The sequence below is a fragment of the Monodelphis domestica genome, chromosome 2 (assembly GCF_027887165.1).
Source record: "Monodelphis domestica isolate mMonDom1 chromosome 2, mMonDom1.pri, whole genome shotgun sequence".
Taxonomy (NCBI): Eukaryota; Metazoa; Chordata; class Mammalia; order Didelphimorphia; family Didelphidae; genus Monodelphis; species Monodelphis domestica.
In genome coordinates this window covers 449713110-449734802 of record NC_077228.1, presented here as the reverse complement: position 1 = coordinate 449734802, position 21693 = coordinate 449713110, and the positions used below count along the sequence as shown (strand labels likewise).

Sequence of the window (21693 nt, the reverse complement as noted above, 5' to 3'; positions counted from 1 at the left end):
CCCAGTGCTACTTTGAGGTTTTTTTTTAAGTTCTTTTTTTTTTTATTTGCGGGGGCGCAGTGGAAGGTGAGGGGGTGGAGAATCATCTCAGCAAGAGCAGCCTCCAGCTCAAGGTTCAGACTGCTTACGTCGGAGCTCCCCTTATCATTTCAATGAATGGCAACTGCAGCCTTGGTACAGTTATAGCAATGAAGCTACAGACGTCATTGCCTCCTGTTGGACGCGAGATGTGTCCAAGCATCATCTCCCTGCTTAAAGGAAAACTCTCTAACTTCCAGGCAGCCAGCAAGAGAGTCTTTTCGGAGAATACATGCACCCCCAAAATACTTAGCACACACATACACACGCACACAGAGAAAGATGCAGGTTCTATATATAGTTTGTGTGAATTCAAAGTTACTGTCGTTGGGAGGAATGAATTGAAATTTCCTGATCATCAACCGTGTGTCTGCACTGCTTTATTAAATGCATCCAGAAGGAAAACAGAGAAGACTCAATCATTAACCATCCTCTTTAGGGTTTCCTCCCTCCCACCTTTAAAGGATGATCCGCATGGAAACCTACTTTAAAACCTGGGAGATGCCTTCTGAATGAATGGAACTGCCCGGAGGACTCTTGGAAGGAAAGATTCTGAACTTGGGCCACTTGGGCTCCTCTTTGCAATATGTCTTGTCCACTTCTCAGTCGAGCAGAAGACCGAGTCGCCGCTCTCCCTCTTTTTTTTTTTTAACCCTCCTCCTTTATTTAAGAACTTGATTTGAAGCCCGAAACCGAAATGAGCTTTGGCATACTTTGGCGGGTAAGTTCCTCGCTCGTTTTCTATCTCCCACAAATCCAGAAGAGGTTTTTGGAACTTGGTGCAAGCCTTTTTATATTTATTTTTTCTCCTTTCTCACCTCTGCCCCAATGTATAGAAGGAACAGAAAGGGACTGGGGAGTGTGGTGGGGGAAGCGCAGTACTGTGGTGCTAGAACCTCGAAGAGTTGGGAGAGGTTAGGAAAGAGGAAGAAGCGAGTGTAGAGAGAAATAGACTCAGTTTATCAAAGCAGGACTGGACGCAAAGGGTTACAGAGGGAAGGAGAGAGGGAAAGAGTGAGGGAGGAGGAGAGAGGGAAGGAAAGAGAGGAGGAGGAGAAAGGGAAGGAGAGATGGAGGAGGAAAGAAGAGGAGGAGGAGAGAGGGAGGGGTAGAGAGAAGAGAAAGCACAGGAAAAAAAGGAAGGAGAGAGGAACCCAGAGAAAGATCGAGTTGGGAGGGGGGGGGGAGAGAGAATGAGAGAGAGAGCGCGGAGTGGGGGGGGGGGGGAGCGGGAATAGACAGACTAACTGACTGCAGGGGCACTGACTTTGCACAACAGAGGAGTTTGCAAGCTGTGAGTTACACGTGAATATTACCAGCCAGCTGCAAACCGCAGCGTCTGTAATGCTAGTCCCGCAGGTGCCTCCTGGGGCGGTCAAGAGAAACTGCTAGTGTGTCTCATATTTCCTCCCCCATGCCCCAGCCTTTCTCCACTTTCCTCCTCCACTTCTGAATGGGGACAAGAATTTTCTCCCTTTCTCATCTTTAGGCTTCTAGGCTGTCCCATCCTTCTCTTAGCTGCCCCTAGCCAATATCTTGCAAGAGATCATTTGATGCCCTGGGGGAGGAGGGAGTGGAGAGTCCTTAGCACCTGGAAACATCTGTTCGTTTTTTCCCCATAAATTTATTATCCTGACCCCCCTCATTTATTTCCCTTCCATTTCACTTAAAATACGCCCCCCCCCACACACACACACCCTTAAACTACAACAGACAGAAGGGTAATCTGGAAAATAATATACCCCCTCCACCAACATAGTCAATACCACTTTTCCCTTTCCCAATAAAACCAAGAAATAACCAAAGATCTGTTCTATTACCCCTCCCCTCTCTGCACACCCTATTAGTTGAGAGAGAGAGAGAGAGAGAGAGAGAGAGAGAGAGAGAGAGAGAGAGAGAGAGAGAGAGAGAGAGAGAGCGCAAACAACCCCCTAGACGTGGGGCTGAATTGATGGAATTGTGATTGTAGGATTTCTCCACTTAGTCCCTGCCTCCTCTTTGCTCTCCAGCCACTCCAAAGTCTCTTCTCCTCTTTAAGCAGCAATTTTTTCAATCTCCCTCTTTCTCTTTTCTCCCCACCCCTTCCGTCTTTCTCTCCCCCCCTCCACATAACCCCCTCGTTCACTCTTCTCTCAGAGTGGGGGAGGGGTAGGGGGAAAGAAACCCAAACTCCGAGCACCAGGCAGAGATGTCGAAGAAACGCAAAACCTTGGAGGGTGGTGGTGGAGGAGGATCCCCGCTCCCACCCGAGGAACCTACACCCTTGTTTGGGGGCAGCAGCGAGGAGCAAGGTAGGGAGGAGTGAAGGGGGATGGGGGAGGAGAAAAAAAAAAGAAAAAAGGAAAAGGGAGTCAAAGCAAAAATGAAACGTTTTGGAGTTGAAGATCCCAGTACAGGAATGCATCAACTTGTCTTTCTCGTTATCTCCCTGGGTCAATAGAACTCAAGTTGACTTTTTGGGGGGTAAGGGAAGATTTAAAATTTGTCCTCAGTAAATTGAGGTTGAACTGAAGGACTGGGAGAGGATGTTGGCAAAACAGGTCTACATTACATGAACTTTAGGTTAAGGGGTGGGGGAGGAGAGAAAGATTGGGTAAGGGGGTAAGAAGAGGCTGAAAGTTATTGATTAGGGCCAGTTTGCTGATCAAGACAAATTGTGATCAGACCCAAATCTTTGTCCTGCTTCCCATTTGCTAGATGTCAGTTCCATTGGTGTGGGCAAATCGTCTTTCTTATTGATTTGCAGGCTGTGTTAATCTCTGTATGCAGGACAGCTGAGCTTGGTTGATGAGGGATGATGATACCTGCATAATGACTGCTGGGTTTAAAGGAGTAGGGAATGACATGGAGTTCCTAGATGCCCCCACACACCCATTTCTAAGATGCTTCAAATTACGTCATACAGGAGTTTAATCCCTGCCCTTATAAAACATTGGCTTTGCATCTGATAGAAGTTAGTGCTTTGGTTTTCAGCAGATGTAGGACTTTGCTCTCATTTCAGGAGAAGATGGGTGGTAACAGCTGTTGGGTACCTCTTTTTTTCTTAATAATGTCTATGCAAAAATAAAACTGATGTGCAATTGCCTATGGAAAAAGAAATATTACTTAGATAGGTGGTTTTCAGACTGAAAAGGCCCAGTAACTGCTTATTTCCCTCTGATCATTCTGAATTCAGTTAAAAGTAGGCCCAGATGAACCAAATCAAGCTATTCCTGGGCTGTAGTTAAAATGAAAGGAAGGGAGAACGACGTACAAATATCTGACATTTTGTTATAGCTGTGGAAATGGTAGTAATAGGACTCTAGGATCAACTAAGAAGGACATTTCTTTAATGTTTCTTCCCCTTCAGAAACTCAGAAATAGACCTTTTTGTTTATTTGTAGCAGGTGCAGAATTGAGCCTAGAAACAGGTAGTGAGAGAAGTGTATTCTGTAATATGGAGTCAATAGTCTTTTTTTTCTCTGGCATGATCAGAAGAATCATGTCATCAAAGTTGCCCACAAGTCAAAAAGCTGTGAACTCCAGTCATTACTAGAGCCTCTTGTATGAGATGTATGCATTAAAAAATGCATTTGTTTTTAGATGATTTCCTGCCATTTTGCTTTGGCCTTTTAAGGCATAGATCTTATTGATGCTGTCCCACTTACGAGGATGATGGTTATTGTTTTGACTTCTTTTCAGGTGTTATTTTAAAAAGTTCAATTAGTCATTAATTTTCACTGTTTAAGACAAATTTGGTATTTTGAGACATTTTAACCAGAAACAAATTACTTTAGCTCTTTGTTCTATTTGGATTGGGTAATATTATTTTGCTTTGCTTGGAGAAGTCTTACCATTTTATCAAGGCTGGTCATGGGACCATCCTTAAAAGAGTTCTTGATTTTTACACAACAGTTGGTTTGCAAGTCCACAGACCATTAATTTTCCTTTAATTGTGTTTACCAATTTTGTCCATGAAAGGAGATTGGCAATTACCATGAAAAAAGGGGGAGAAGGGAATATATTTCATTTCCCATGAATAACTTCAGCATGGTTATCAGTTTTTAAGGAAGTGAGAATAGTATCTTTATTAAGTAGTTCAGATCTTGTAGAAATGTAGAGAAAAAGAGTCAATAGAGGTTTGGCAAAGCAGTGATGGGGTAATATTCTCTCAGAAACAAATATAAAAATTAGAAATGAAAGAATTTGTATCTATGTCCATGTTTATACTTTCTCTTAGGCCATATTTTGAGTAAAAAATTAGTCAGAGGCTAAAGATCTTTCATAGTTTGGGGGATTGAATAAATTGTTAGGTGACTTTAATTTGATTTTCTCTTTTTTATCTGACAAGGACAAATGCTGATGGATAATTATTTTGCCTGTAAGTGCATGCCTAACTGCATTAACCACGAAGGGACTGTGTGTGCGCTGTACTGCAATTTTATATTGGATGTATTTTTGTTGTGAATTGTTGGCTGTGGTACAACTGACATGGTGGATGATTAGAAACAACTTCCACTATGTCTGCTCTTGAAGAGAAATGGACAGAGTACCGTATGACATTTGAAATTAGAAAAGGCCCTTAGTGCATGTGACTTTTTTTTAATGATTCAACTCTTCCCTTTTTCTCCCTCAGCTTCACTTTGGTTATTTTTCATGTATATATTATAAGGACTTATTTGAAGAGCAGCAGTTAAAGTTGCTAAAGAATCCTAAAGATCCAGAATGCTAAAGATCTTCCAATGGGAGCTAATAAAATGATTTTTTTGGTGTGAACAGGTTGGAAACAACAGATTCTTGTTTAAATTCTAACACTACCGGTCAGTTTCTAGCATTATTTTCATTAGGGCAGTTCAGAAGCATATTTCATTGATCATCTACAGCAATTTTGAGGTAATCTTCCAGCAGTTTGCCTGGGTTGAGATTATGAAATAATCCATGAATGTGCAGGCTGTTAGAAGTATGTATAACCATCCTCTTGTTCTCTGTGCATGGTGAAGCCTGGTGGTCTTTTGTTTCATTTACTTATTCATAACCTGTACATACCAGAATGCCATATCTTTAACATCCATAGGGGAAATCTTGGTGCTTTCATGTCAGGTCCTTTGATAATATTTTCTGGTTATACTGTGCTAACCATTTTTGTAAAGTAGCTCGTGTGAATCCAGGAGAATTTCTGCATAGAGGAAGAGGAATGTATAAGTGAATAACTGTGAATATATATATATATATATATATATGTATATATATTAGGTCATTCCTCTGTCTGTTGTCAATCTTTGGCACATTCTGGATTATTAAATTTTGTTTTCCTGGCTTAGTTTGTTGGACCCTACATTGGAGAACTTGGATAATTATCCCTGTGTATGTATCTGTGTGTGTATATGTGTTTGTATTTTCCTGCTTGTGCACAATTAGAGTCAGGATTTATTCTTAATGTAACTTTTTCATCCTTGTTTCAGATGGCTTTCTGGCTTGGTGGCCATGGGCAGATGGGTCAACTCTGGATATATATATATATATATTTTTTTTTTTTTCTCTTGAAACTGGTTGGGAAAACTTGGTGCAAAAATGGTTTTTGGCCATAAGTTTGTTTTGCTCTGTGTCTCACTGTTCTTTATTACTCCAAAGCTAAATCAAACCCTAGAGTATAGTACAGAATCTATTATGTATAGGGAAGATGAGCATGTCAATGAGTGATCAAAACGGGGAGCTTAGAGGAGGTCCTATGGAGAGATATTTAGTCATTTTTATTTTGTTGAAATAGAAGGACCTCCTATTTTATTTACCCTTTAATTTTTTCCTTCTAGAACCTGAATTTATGGAAATTTTAGTTATTTTAAGGTAAGATGTAACATTATGCTGTACCATATGCAATGTTTTTTAGCAAGAGTATCATCTTTTCCTTTCAATTTTGATTTCCTCCCAAATTATTGGGAGGATAATGTTTAATCGTACAATTCCCACCCTCACACCATCAATAACCCCCCAAACCCCTTAAGAACATTGTCCATGAGGGAATATTTCAGTATTTTAATTCTTATGTTAATCTCATAAAAATTTAAGACTAAAATAAGCATTGTCAATTTTCATAAGATCATATAAGCAGGCCTGTTCTCTTGGTTTCTGTAACCCCATAGTCCTATTACAACCACATGTCCCTGTGAAGGTGGGTAATTTTGAAACTTGTAGAACTTTGGAAGGATCTAAGACTAGGAATCAGAAGACTAAATCTTAAGTATTGGCCCCTGAGCTTATTAGCTGGATAACTTTGAGCAAGTCTCTGAGTCTCAATTTCCTCATCAGTAAAACAGAAAACATAGCTTTATCCCTTACCTAGGTGGACATGATAATAAAATGCAATAACATATGAAACTTTTTGTTGTAGCAAAGACCTGGAAACAAAGTAGATGCTATCGACTGGGGCATGGCTAAACGTATTGTGGCACACGGAGGTAATGGAATATTACTGAACTGTAAGAAATAATGAATAAAGAGAAGCATTAGAAGACATATCAACTGATGAAAAGCTAAGTCAGCAAAGACAGAAAATGACTTATACAAAAATAAATGGAAGAAAGCAAAAATAACTGAAACTGGATGTTATTATTACCCAAGCTTGATCCAAAAGGAAAGATTTAAAGATATACCTCCCTTTCTTCTTTGAAGAGGTTGAAGGAATGAAACATTGTATAATATGCTCGGTTGATGTTTTGCTGAACTATGCTTTTTCTCTCTTATTTTTGTTATAGGACATGGCTCTCTGGAAAGGAGAGAGGAGGAAAGGGTATATATTTGGAAATGTATATGATATAAAAAAACCACAATTATTGATTAAACATTCCACATGTGAAAGCAATTCAACAACTATACAGCCTTATATTAATATGATATTAGTTAGCAACATGTTTAAGCTATAGGTGACTATTTTGTATCACTGAATCACTTAATGAAGAGAATATCTGAATTTTACCGCTGTGTACTTTCTTGGTGCCTTATATATGTACTGTACTTATAAAATCGGTATCTATACACCACCACAAAAATAGTTTAAAATGTCAGCAATCAACTAATTATAGGTATCCTTTTGACAATGGGATTTTTCCCATTGAAGTTTCGATGTATCTCAGGTTGGCAGAAGAAGTTAAATAGGAATTTTGGAGGACTATTGTGGAAGCTGTGGATGATACAAAAAAGTGTAGAAACTCATGAATAAGATACACATGTAGGATTATGTAATTCTACATATTTTGGCTTTTAATACCACAAATATACATTATGTCTTTTGTAAAGTTAAAATAAGTAAAAAGGTAAAGTTTGCAAAACAAAACACAAAAGCCAGTAGATGACACACAAAGGCTAGAAATGAAGAGATATCTTCATATTGACCTATATATAGTGAGTGGATGACTAAACACTTAATCCAAATTTTACAATAAGGTATTATAAACACTCAATAAAAGAAAAAAATCTAATTTCTTCCATGATATGAAGGAAGTACCAAAAATTTATGCTTGTATTTTCCAGATGGTGAGGGTGTTGTGACTCTAACTGCTGTGAGGTGGAAGGGATTGTCCCTGTATATGGTTTACATGAACCCTAGCAATCAATTGACCAGGTGTCTTGTAATTATTTAATATTTTTTATTATTTAATAAATTATTTTTTATTATTTAATAATTTTATTAAATTAAATAATTATTTAATAATTTTCCCTTTCTTTTCCTTGGCTGACCATTGTGATCTTGAGGAAATAAGGTTTTCATTTTTAATAATACTTATGCAATATTTAAGTCAAATGATTAACTGTCTTATTTTCTGATTAAGTATCAATTTATTCTAAAAACCTATTTCATACCAGCCTCTGATATTTTGAGTATATAATTTGTTTCTCTTGTTTGTCTGAGTTCTTTGAATCTGCTGGTAGAATTAACTTTTATTAGCAAGAGGAAAGATCCTCAGATCTGGAAGGTGAAGACCTGGCTTCATTTTAGCCATGCTACTTTGGTTAAAGATCATGGATTTGAATAATAGATTTAGACCTGGAAAAGATATTTAAGGTCATCTAACCTAAACCCTTCAAATGAGGAAATAGGGGAAATTAAGATCCAGAGATGCTAAACAATTGGCAGAACTGGTATTTGGGTCCAGGTCTTCTGTCTCTTTGTTGCCTGAGTGGCCTTGGATAAGTCACTTATCTCTGGGCTTTAGTTTTCCTACACAAGAAATTGAATGGACTAGATAATTTCTAAGGTCACTTATTGCTCATGAACTTGTGAACTAAGGTAAAAACAATAATGTATTGTATCATTTCTTTAGCACTACTGCCAAGGCAGAAAGTATAAGTAAGCTGAGGTTTACCCCAATTTAGTCACCAGCAAAATATAGACTTTTAACAAAAGCATGTGCTCTTCTAGTTCTTCCTATCCTTCTATTCTCTTTTCAAACCGCTCCCCTGGAATTAAGAAAAGAACTCAGATGAGCTAAAGGAAAAAGGGTCTACATTTCTCATGGAATTGAAAAGAGAAAATGTTTTTAAAGGCAAAAATTGAACACAGTTCACTGTACCTATCCTAAGCTTCTAGTTTTGTTGCAAAATTAAAGGAGGAATTACTTGGTGACAGGGAAAGTTCTTGGTCAGCTGTTTCATTTCAAAAGGGATTGCCAAAATTTACTGAGAAAATTCAAGAAAAATGTAAATATTATAAATATTATGCACTTATTCTTTAAACTAAACTAGTTACACCATTCCATACTGATCGTAATAATTCCATGTGATCAAGTGAATAGAGTTAAGAATCAACTTTTAGATTAAACTGTGTCAAAAAAAGGAATTTAGACCAAATTGGTAGCTTTGTGACCTTAGACAAGTCACTTGACTTATCTATGACTTTTTCTCTTTAGTAAAATGAGAGAGTTGAAACAAATCTTAGCTATCCTCTACAATTCTAACAGGCAAGGATTCTGTGACCTTGAGTGTAGAGATAGATGAGTTGACAGTCTTCAATAATGAGGCATCTGGGTTTTACAGAATATAAATGTTAGATCTAAAATCAGCACATTAATCCAAATCTGGCTTCAGGCAGCTAATAGCTATAGGACTCTGGACAAACCATTTCACCTTTGCCTGACTCAGTTTCCTCATCTGTAAAATTGGATTTGTTGTTTGACTAAAATGAGGCAATATTTATAAATTGCTTTTTCAGCCTTAAAGGGCTGAATAGAAGTGCCTAAAGTAAATATTAGGTAGTATTACTAGTGGAGGAAATTATGTCACTGAGAGTTCTTTACATTTCACTATTACTTCACCACTTCAAATTTACATACAGATTTATCTATAGAAGTTATCAAGATTGTTCCAAATAGAATCTGATTGATTCAAGTTTTCATTGGTTTTAATCCTTGAGTTTTCAGAGACTTAATTTGTTTTATAAGTACATATTCTGTAGTTATGAAGTCATGGAACTGAACCAGAAGAAAAGTAGGAGCCAGGTAGAAAGGAATTTTCCATCATTTCCTCTAACTTTTAATGTTGGTTGATGTTATCTAAGACAGAAGGAGAAAAATGTTGATTAAAGTGATAATGCCAGTTCCTAAAATATGAAATACTGATGGAGGTTAATGTCTACCATAAGAAGAATAGTTAGTAAAATTGTTACTTTGTGTTTTTTCTATGTCTAGATTGGCCAGTTTAGTCATATATTTGTTTTGATGAAGACACTAAGAGACAGCATGGAATAGCAGAAAGATGGTGGACTTGGAGTTCTTGAGCACCTTGATTCCAGAGTGACTCCCTCTTTACTGACCAGGGGACAAATTACTTAAACTCTCTGAGCCTCAGTTTCCCCTTCTGGAAAGTGAGGATAATAGATGTTCTATATACTTTTGTGATTATGAAATGTGATGTTGTGCATGACCATGACTTACAAACTGTAAAACACGCCAAGAAACATTCTTCCTTTATTGAAGCTACTAGTGCTTGTCAATAAATGTATTCACATTTTCATAATCATGTTCAAATTTCATACAGTTTATATTTAGAAACAACAACAGGACCAGGACTCATCGGCTTCATGGAAAGAACCATGGTATAGGATTGAGACATCATGAAGTGAATTCCAATTCATCTGTGTGGCTTGAGGCAATTCACCTAACTCCTCTGCACCCTAGTTTTCTCTTCTTTAAAATGGACCTAATTATACCTTCTTTGAAAATATTACAAGGCTGTTGTCATGATAAAATGAGATAATATATAGTGAAGCATGTTGTAAACTGTAAAGTGCTTTGCATGTATAAGAGATTATTGTTATCTAATAGTGACAACTAAAGTCAAAGAAAAGAGTCTATACAGGCTTTTCCAAAGCCTTTACTGCAAACTTCAGCATCTCAAAACTGCACTAAAACTTTTGAGATACCCTGAATTAATCTAACAAAAGTAGAAGTCTCAACAAAATTATACTTTTGATTCACGAATTTGCTCCTTGTTCTATTCTGCTCTACCCATTAGTGATTTTGAGATGCTTAGATTTAAAAGTCTTATGGTTGTTCTGTTTTCCTATGGAAGGAAAGTAGTTGGAGGGAAAAGGGAGTATCTCCAAGTTATGAAGACTTGAGTTAAGATGATGAAAGATAGATTTATTGGATTCTGTTTGGGACAATCTTGTGGCACTTCATTTTTTTGTTTGTTTCTTAGGCAAACATACCCATGCATTTGAAGTGGAGAAGTAGTTCAGACTCCTTATAGAATTTAGGAGGATTGTGTCCTTCCTTTAGTTTTGTAATTTTGACTCTCCTACTTCTGAGATGGACATGATGATGGTAACATGTCTGCCTCACAAGGGTATTATAACGATTAATTATCCTGTGAAAGTAAATGTGTCATATAACTATGATATACTCACTCCTTTTGAAAAGAACTTTATATTTGAGTAATTGACTTAATTTTTCCTTTCCTTGCTTTGAAATTCAATTAAAAAGTATCAGTCATAGACTCCAAGATTTTTGGGGAAAAAACTAATTCTATCTTGTATCATACTTTTTTTAAAGTATAGGGATTCCAAAAAGAAAGAAAAGACAGTTTTTCTGCCCTCTAGGAGTTTACACAAGTCATATATCCATTATTTGTCATAAATGAAACTTCAGCCTAGGTTTTCCTGATGCTGGAGCCAACTCTCTGCCCCTTACACATAAGCTTCCTCTCCGAGACACTTAAACATTTGTTTTACTCAGTTATTGAGTAGTTAGGACAATGGAAACTTGCACTGTTGCAACTTATTGACTACACAGTTCACATCTACTCTTGACCTTATAGACTTGAGGGATATCATGACCCCAGGACCATAGATTTAGCGCTAGAAGGGACCACTTTCCCATTTTACAAATGAGAAAGCCAAGGCTAGGTCAAGTAACTTTCGCAAGATTACATGTGATGAGCTCAGAAGTAAGATTTGAACTCAGCCAAAATATTTCCATGTCTCACTTTAAAATAAATTAAAAGTAATTCCTTAAGAGGTTTTATTTTTTTTTTTGGTCAAGTCAAGAATCATTTATTAAGTGCCTACTATATGTCAGGCATTTTTCTATGTACTGGAGTTAGAAAGAAAGTAAAAATTAGTCCTTGCTCTCAAGATGCCCATAGTCTGTGTACAAATGAGCTATACATAGGATAAATTGGAGCTAATCTCAGAAATAAGGTACTAAGATTATGGAGGCCTGGTAAAGGCTTTAAAAAATAATATTCATTTTTTGGGTTATGCATGTATTTTCATGCAAAACATATTTCAATATTTTTGTAAGTGAATTATCATATAAAACCCAAACTCCAAAACAAATGCCCAAATAAACAGGTGAAAAATTGTATGTTTTCATCTGTATTCCAACTCCAACAGTTCTTTCTCTGGAGGTGGATAGCATTCTTTGTCATAAGTTCCTCACAATTGTCCTGGAATATTGTATTGCTGAGAGTAGGTAAGTCTATCACTGCTGATCATTCCACAATATTGCTGTTACTGTGTACGATGTTCTTCTGGTCCTGCTTATTTCACTCTGTATCAGTTCATGAAGGTCTTTCCAGCTCTTTCTGAAATCATCCTGCTCATCATTTCTTACAGCACAATAATATTCCATTACCAGCATATACTATAATTTGTTCAGCCATTCCCCAATTGATAGACATTCCCTCAATTCCCAGTTCTTTGCCACCCCAAAAAGAGCAGCTATAAATATTTTTGCACAAGTAGGTCCTTTCCCTCTTTTTTGGTCTCTTTGGGATACAGACCTTTTAAGAGATTTTAGAAGCAATGGCAACTAGATGACTCAGTAGATTAAATGCCAGGTCCAGAAACAGGGACTTGGGTTCAAATCTGGCTTCAGACACTTCCCTGCTGTGTTAGCCTGGGCAAATCACTCAACCCTATTGCCTAACCCTTATTGCTCTTTTGCTTTAGAACCAATACACATTTCTGAATCAAAGACAGAAGGTAAGGATTTTTAAAAATTATAAAAGTAGCTCAGGACTTCTGTGAAGACCATAGTGTTAAAACAAATAGCCCATTTGTCTCTTCTCTATTCAACCAATATTTCTAAAAATGAAAATTACTAAGCTATTTTAGTTAATTTATTGGGGGGAAAAGCGGTATAGTAACTTCTAAATAATGAACTAAATGAAAGTAATGATGATGATGATGATGGCAATAGTTTGCCATCCATTTGGATACAATTGTGTTTTCCCAACCCTGTACTAAATATAGGAAAAGCATTCTTTCTTTTTTCTTTTTTCTTTCTTTCTTTTTTTTGGTAACCCTTGCCTTCTATCTTGGAATCAATAAAATGTATTGGTTCCCAGGCAGAAGAGTGGTAAGGGCTAGGCAATGGGGGTCAAGTGACTTGCCCAGGGTCACACAGCTAGGAAGTGTCTGAGGCCATTTTTGAACCCAGGACCTCCCATCTCTGGGTCTGACTCTCAATCCAACTGAGTCACCAAGATGCCCCTGAAAAGCATTCTTTTTTACCCATCAATGACTGTAAAAGTTTAGGAAATCTGTAAGCAGAGGCTGACCTTTGAAAAACTTTGTATAGAGCAGTAAAAATACTAGTGTATCTGGGCTCTTCTATTGTCTCACTACATTTTCCATAGTTTTGAAGTGTTTACATCCATAGCACAAAAATAGCTGCTTTTGGTAGCAGATGTGAACATTGTGGAAAGACAATGGGACCAAGATATAGCAGATTTGGGTTGGACAGGTTGTTTAAGACCTCTGAGATTGTTTCCTTATCTGCACTTGGGTGTGTCTAATGATAGGTTTGGACTAGATAGTCTCTTAGGTCTCCTCCACCTTCCACGTGACATGAATCTACTATTATTATACTTGATTGATTTGTGTAGTGCCACATGAAAATTGCTTAATTATTTAACTTGGGGAAAACAGGCCAAAATGAAACACCAATGAACAATTTCTTCATGGTTATTTTCCTCCAGATTTTAGGAGATGGCACTATACCAGAGTTTTTGGGTTACTTTGCCTATTTAATTTTAATAATGAAAGAGAAGGAAGAATATTTTAGAAATAAAGCCAAATCCATTTGCTGTTTATAGAAAGAGGTGGTGACATCTTCATTAAAGACAAGTGCATATCATGCTTTTTATGACATAATTGGTATACCATATTTTCTATTCTTGGATATAATGTACGTATATCAATTAATGGCCAGGTTTTTTAGGTAGGTGTTAGAAGACCACATTATGCAAAAAGAGTAACAACATAAGAGGTGTTATCACAGAAATGTACTACAGTACAAAAAGAAAAAAGATGGGTACATCATGTAGTTATAATCCAAACATTCCATTGTTATCCATGTGTTGCCAAAAAGATGATCAGAAAAAGTTTCCAGAACATTGGTGGATCTCTTGTGGTAGATTTGTAAGAACAAAGAGCTTGTGCAAGCAGACAGCCAAGGATGGTTTATGATCTGCATTTTGGAAGAATGTAATCATATGGCCAAAATTATAGATGTTTGAGTTTATGTCCTCTCAACTCCCCACCCTGAGACTCTCAAGAATTACTCCCTTTTATTACACAAATATGGCATTGATATCTAAACCAAGAAGAAAACAGTAGAGAAATAAAAGTATAAACCAATCTCCCTGATGACTATTGGTGGAAAATTTTCAATAAAATACTTATAAGGAGATTGTAGTGATATATCACAAGGAATGTATACTATACCAGGTGGGTGGGTTTTTTTTTTTTAAACCAGGAATACAGGGATGGTTCAGTATTAGGAAAACTATCAGGATACTTGACCATATCAATAACAAAATCAATAGAAATTTTTGATTACCTCAATAGATGCTAAAAAGGCTTTTGACAAAATACAATATCCATTCCTATGGAAAACACTAAAGAACTATATTATTAGTACTCTCTCTAGCATTTTTGGAAATTACTTGGGATCTAGTTTATATTTATTTGCCAATATTCATGCTATCCCATCACTTCTCAAAAGCATGAGAACTCTTTGAAGTCAGGGATGGATTAATTTCCATCTTTTTACACCCAGCATTTAGGATAGTGTCTGATATGTAGGAAGCACCTCATTAAATGAATGCATGAATGTGGCGATGTATTGCCAATAGTACGAAGATTTCATTTTCTAGTTTTCTCTTATGTTTCTCTTATTATGGTTAGAATGAGAGGCAGCATGATACAGTGAAAAGAGACCCTAAACCTCAGTTTCCTCATCTGTAAAATGATAGGGTATGACTACATGGCTGCTGAGGTCCCTTTCAGAGCTCTGCAAGTCTATCATTACTGCCAGACTTGGACTCAGTACATGTGGATTCTGCTCCTGGTTCTGACCCTTACTGGCCATGTTTAATATATTATTCTTATCTGGAGCTCAGTTTTCTCATCTGTAAATTGAGGCTATTAATATTGTTCTGATCTCTCTTCCTGAAAGGGTTCCTGTGAGGAAAGCACTTTTAAGGCTTTTAAACCTTACGTTGGTGTGAGTTGTCATTATTGTTAGGTTATTCTCTCATTCTGTCTTATAGGATAAAAATATATTTTCTAGGATTTTTTTATTCTTCAGGGGAAAAGGGTACACATAGAATTCTACTCTTTATTGCAGTGTCCTGGAATATAATTATCTGGTTGCTTCCCCCCCCCCATAAGTATCTGGGATATTTTTCTCTTCTAACCCTGTGCTTTTACTTTTTACTCCCTCACTCTCCAGGGTGTTGAATTTTTTTGTTTTTATTATTTGGGCCTCCACTGCTGCCCTGTCAGATTTCAGTTTATTACTTTATATTAAAAAAGACAGATATATGGAATATGTCTAGTACTTTATAGTTGTTGGGGTTATTTTTTGTTTTGTTTTGGTAAAGTGTGAAGTTTGGCTTGTCTTTTTTCAATAGGTAAAGGAATATAAAAAGCCACATGGCTGCCTATAAGCCAGTTTGCAAAAATTAATGCCAAATTATCTTTGGAAATTGCTGGCACAGCTGTGGTTTTCAGTAAGGCTTCAACCCACAACTCTGCTGACTTAAACTTTTCATTTCTTATTAAAAAAAACAATTTAGAAGTGCTAAATGACTCGATTTTACTTTTTTTTCCACCCGAGTCTATAAAAATAAATGTGAAACATTGGGTCTTCATTGATGAAGCACTGTTAGATACTGCTGCTTCCTCTGGGATGGTTGAAGAAAGACATAACTTAAATTTGTGTCATAAGGCAGGAATGAAACACAGAATATTCATACAACAATCATTTTCTAAGCATCAGTCTTAAATGAGGTGGAGTGACCAGTATTTTACCCCAAGGTATTGAATTCCCATGATAATGTCCTTTCATGAATTGGGATGAGCTCTTCCTTCTCTGATGCTTGTTAACCTTCTCTCTTCCACCTCTTCCTTTCCATGCAGGCCACTGAGGCAGCTTCATATCCGTGTCCTTGGCTCTTTGTTTCTCTCTATATGCAGTGGTGTCCTGCCCCTTCATGTCAGCAGTAGATGCCTTTAAGATGTCTTTTGTGCCACTTACCTTGGGTACAAAAAATTCCATCCTACAGTTCTGCTTAGCAGTTCCTCCATGCTCGGCATTGAACTGGTTGTAGAGGATACAAAAATAAATAAAGAGAGTTCCTGCCTTCAGGAAGGTTTCAGTTAAGTAAAGAAGGTCAGAGGATGCCTGGGGTTCTTAACTGCTTTTGTGATTCCTTTGGCACTTTGATGGAGCCTTTGGGTACCTTCTCAGAAAAATGTTTTAAAATGCATAAAATAAAATACATAGATAATAAAGGAAACCAATTATATTGAAATATTGTTCTCATATATACATATGTACATATGTAATACACAATTATGCATATAGTAAAATGTATATGTGTGTGAATATATACTCTATACATATGGATATATTATATTCACAACTCTCTAGTTAAAAACTCATCATATGAAAAAAAATTATAATACAATTCCAAATATATACTATAGAAGGGATAGATACAATGGATCTGATGAGTCTAGAAGAGAGATTATAGTTTGAATAATCAGGGAAAGATGGAGCAATTGGCATTTAAGATGACCTTTTAGGAATGGCTAAGTTTTAGGTAGGTGGAAATGGGAGAGAAGGCATTCAGAAAAAGTAGCATGAACAGAAGTGGGAAATGGGAGTGTTTGAGGAATGGCAAATGGTACCCATGGCTGAATTATGGTGCTATAGGTAGGGAGAGAAGAAGGGGAGGCTAGAAAGGTCATTTGGGATCCAGTTTTAGAGGCCCTTGATTCCCAAGTTGTGTAATTCTGAAGACAATGGAAATTATAGATTTTTAGGAGAATGACCTGCTTAGAAATTGGCCATGTAAGTCTTTTAAAAGAGCTTAATTTATAATAACCTCTTTTTAAAGGAGGTTGACCTTTTTAAAGGAGATGACCTCTTAGGCCCCTTCTAGCTCTATATTTTTTTCTTTATTTTGACAAAAGCTCTTCATTTGTAATAACTGAGGTTTTGAAAGCCATAAAATTAGGGCAACTTTGTCCCACTTATAACAGCATGATCTTGGACAGTTCACTTAATTTCTCTGGTCCTCACTTTTCTCATCCATCAAAAGCAAAGTTTGATGAATGAGATGACCATTGAGGTCCCTTCAAACTGCAAGATTCTGTTATCTTCAAAAAGTCCATAATTATCAAGAAAGCAAGATATTATGCACATGATGTTCTGAGCAGAATGTCAAATACTTCAGAAGAACTAATAATGTGGCTCCCAGGATTGATATCTTCAAATTGAGATACAAAGAGAGATTCCATTAATGCTCACTTATTGAGCATCTGGTGGGTGTGTGAGACCGTAGTGGGCATTCTGTCTTGGCTAAACGATTAACCAAGGAGGGAAATCTCATCTGCCATTAGGAAAACATTGGCTCATTTAATGGAAAAACCATTCTCATGATATGCATGCTGCTAATTTACATCTTCATGTTTTCTTTGAAGTATGTCAGTTCTTCAGTTATCCCATATAAGAGGTCCTGGATTCTAATTTTGTTTCTACTACCACAAATTGAAAAAAGATTTCTCTGTTTTCTGGAATTAACTAGGAATTCTCAGTAAACAACTAACACAGGAATTTAACATCTATGAAAAGTAGCACATTTATTCAGAAGCCATTAACCATGGTTATATCAAATACCTTGAACAAAAAAATGTTATATACTGAGATTTTTCTTCAAACGAATGACAGTTCTGAGAAGACTAGTAGTTGGATTTTACAATTGGGTTCAAAAAGCCTGGAACCTACAACCTCCCCTGAGGTAGTTCCTTTGTAGCAGACTGTCCCTGCTCTGGGCATAAGTATGATTGCTCTTCCTTTTCTTTCCTGGAAATCTCCATGCCTCATTTTAAGATTCCCAGACTCTTCTTCCTCCTGGGGACTACATCAGCCAAGCATTCAGTAGACATTCATAAGGACTAAATTCATTGGCTAGTACCCTACTACACAATAGAGAAAGAGATATTAGGTAATGAAGGTGATTTAAAGAAAAGATAATAGTAACTTTAAGAAAAAAGAAAAGAAGAGTTCCCAAAGGAAAAACCCCCAATTTTTATTTCTATGTAGGAGACTTTCAGATATGTGTATTTTTCCCTGTCTTTCTCCTAAGCAATTCTGTATCGCCAACTGCCCATTCAACATTTTGAGACAGGTATCCCATAGGCATCTCAAACTCAAGACATCCCAAACAGAAAAACCTTTCATATTCTAAACTTCCCTATTTCTATTATTTTTATATTTGCATTATTTTCTCTCCTCTTCCCTTCTTTTCAGTCTAGCTCTGGTTCTTATCAACTCTCACCTCTAGCAAATTATGCCAGAATGATTTTTACATTTTCATATATTTCAAAATTTCAAACAAATTCAAATAAAATTTATTGTATTGAGAAATGTAAAAGCCATTCGTAGCTCATGAGCTGTATAAAATCACGTGGCAGGCAGGATTTTGTCCTGTTGTAGTAGTTTGCTAGCCCCTGACTTCAACTATTGTAAGAACCTTCTGGTTGGTCTCCCTGCCCCAAGTTTCCCCCAACTTTAATCTTACCTCCATTCAGCTGCCAAGATAATTTTCCTAAAGCATAGGTATGATCATTTTATTCCCCTAATCAGTAAGCTTCAATGCCTCCTCTCTATGACCTTGAGGAACAAATATCTATTGGGCATTTAAAGACTTTTGCATGCTTTCCTTAGCTTATCTTTCCAACCTTTTTTACACAACTCCTTCTTGTGGAAGGGTCAAACTAGCTCTCTTATTATTCTTTACTCATAGCATTCTTTCTTCCTTCTCTGTGCCTTCTCCCATAACTAGGATTTATTTCTTTTTCCTAGCCACCTCTTAAAAACTCAAGGGTCCTTTAAGCCTCCAACTTCCTTTTCTCCAACTCCTTCCAAATCACCTTGTCTATCTTGCACGCATGTTCGTTCTCTCTCTCTCTCTCTCTCTCTCTCTCTCTCTCTCTCTCTCTCTCTCTCTCTCTCTCTCTCTCTCTCTCTCTCTCTCTCTCTCTCTCTCTCTCTCTCTCTCTCTCTCTCTCTCTCTCTCTCTCTCTCTCTCTCTCTCTCTCTCTCTCTCTCTCTCTCTCTCTCTTCCCCCCCCCCCCCCCTCGCTCTCTCTCATCTTGTTCCACCAGATTGTAAGTTTCTTGAGAGGAGGAACTATTTCATTTTTGTCTTTATATCTCCACTGCTTACCACTGGGCTTGGCATAGGGTAGGTACTTAATAAAATAAATAATTGAGTAATTGAAGATTCAGAAACCTTGATTCTCTTGTCAGTGCCTGAGAGATTTCCCACAGCCTTATACTGTGAACTCAGAGACTACTGTGTCCATTTGTAAAGTGTGGTTAATAATATGTTGCTCTACTTATAAGGTTCATAAAGAGGAACTAGCAGAGTGTTTCACAAATGTTTTGGTCTGGATTGTTGATTTCATCAGTATGGGTAAATCCTAGACTGAAGATTCCCTCCCCTGATGCTGATGGATAACTTGTCTTCAACTTTGAGTCTTAGAGCAGTTGTTCTAAAAGAGTAAGCTATATATAGCATGCCAATGTTTTAAAAGTTTTGGCTTAGCCCGTTATCACCAGACTTCCATGTTTCCCAATTTCTTGTCACAGCTCCTCTTCTCAACTTAGTATTGATAAGGTCATAATAACAGCTGTTTTCTGTGGAGGCACAAATTCTGGAAAAGTAAAAAAGAGGGAGATGTCCATCAGATAGTTGAGATGTCAGCACTAGAGTTCAGAAGAAAGATTTGGACTGGATAATCATCTGCATAATACTGAACAGTGAACCTTCTCTGGCCCTCTCTCTCACTCTCATTCTTGACACTTTGCTTTTATTAAAGTAGTTTCATCATATGAGCTTTTTGACTTTCACCTCACATATTGACTTTATAATTCACAAAAACCCAGTTCTTCATATGAATTGTTTAGTCATTCTTCCTTTATTTTTTTTTTGCAATTGAGTAATATAAGATTTTATGTTGAATTGCACTGAATTTCATTTTATTAGATTCAGTCTGTTATCCTTTCCAAGATCTTTTTAATGCCAAGTTTGTCATTTGACAAATTAACTCCCCCTCCCAACTTCATGTTATCTGCAGATTTGATAAGCATGCTAACATCCAAGTCACTGGTAGTCTTTTTTTTTCCACTGATGGTTGTTTGTTTGTTTTTTTTCGAAGTTGAATGAGGTCAAGAGAATGCTCTTGGAACTAGTCCATCAAAGTCCTTCCTCTGGGTTGTCATTGGATCATTAATTATTAGTTTAAGAACTAAAGGGCCTTCAAACCAGAATGATATTATATAAGAATCAAGTTCAAGTAGGATGAAATTTGGCCACACCTCAGGGACCATCTATAAATTACAAAGTGAACTGAGAAGGGATTGATTTCTAGAAGTTGGAGCAAGCATGACTTGTCAACACATCGCTGCAGAGGAACTACCTAAGGGGAGAAAGCCAAGCTTTGGGGACCAGGCTCATCAGAGGAAGTGGGATAAGGATCCTTAGACCTATACTCTTCTTGGGTTCTTGTCATTCAACCAGTTCTGAAATCACCTAATCATACTATCATGCGACTCACATATCTCCATCTTCTTTTTAAAGAATTGAAAATATTTGTCAATCTAAGTGATCGTCATAATGCAAATATTAATAATATGGAAATAGGCCTTGATCAACAACACATGTAAAACCCAGTAGAACTGCTCATTGGCTATGGGGGTGGGGGGAGAACGTGAATCATGTAACCATGGAAAATATTCTAAATTAATTCAATAAAAATTTCAATTATTTAAAAAAATAAAAGAGAAAAAAACAAAAAAATTGTCAAATTATTTATTGATTTTTGTGTATACTATGCTAATTACATTTTCCCATTGTACTCACCCTACCCCCCAAAACCAATCTGGCATGTCTTGTTTTTAATGTACTAGTGCTAGCTTTTAGTGATCACCTTTGTAATTTTCACAGTAGTTGCATTTTATGTGGTCTAAAGTTCTTACCTCACCTCAGATGGTACTTCATCTTCATTATTTCTTTCTTATGGTAGTAGCAAGTTTGAGACAAGATTACATCGAAATTATGCTTTTAGCAATTGCTATCCCAGATTCATATTTTGAATGTTGATCTACAGTTTCATTACACAGATAATGCTAGGATTAAGGATGAGTTCTTTGCTTTGGTCACATCCTAGTTCTTGAGCTTCTCTATCAATAGCTGTCTGTTTTTAAGGCTTAATAAGGTATGGGTGTGTTCCCAGAGAATTAGCCTAGTACAACTCTCAGGACACAGACTGTAGAGATTGGTTCTCAAAGTGTGGTTGGAGGACCCTTGGGGTCCCAAAGACCTTTTCAGAGAGTCTGCAAGTTCAAGTCTCTTTTCATAACAATACTCTGATGTTATTTGCCTATTAAGATACTTCTTCCTTTTCTAACTACATATCTGTGTGAAGCCAGGTTTTCTTCATATATTTCCTCCAAAACAACATATTGCAACAGATTGAATGCAAAAGCAGATATGAGAATCCAGCTGTCTTCTATTAAGCCACGCATTAAAGAGATTTGCAAAAATATGTAAAACAATGTCA

At 36.8% G+C, this 21693-nt stretch overlaps 1 long non-coding RNA gene across 1 annotated transcript; it reads left to right on the top strand.

Moving 5' to 3' along the window:
- Positions 1-809: 809 nt before the first annotated feature.
- LOC103100795 (uncharacterized) lies at positions 810-14194 on the top strand. The gene is made up of 2 exons (XR_463161.2): positions 810-7675; positions 9738-14194. It is a non-coding gene; the product is annotated as an uncharacterized LOC103100795 (long non-coding RNA).
- Positions 14195-21693: the final 7499 nt, after the last annotated feature.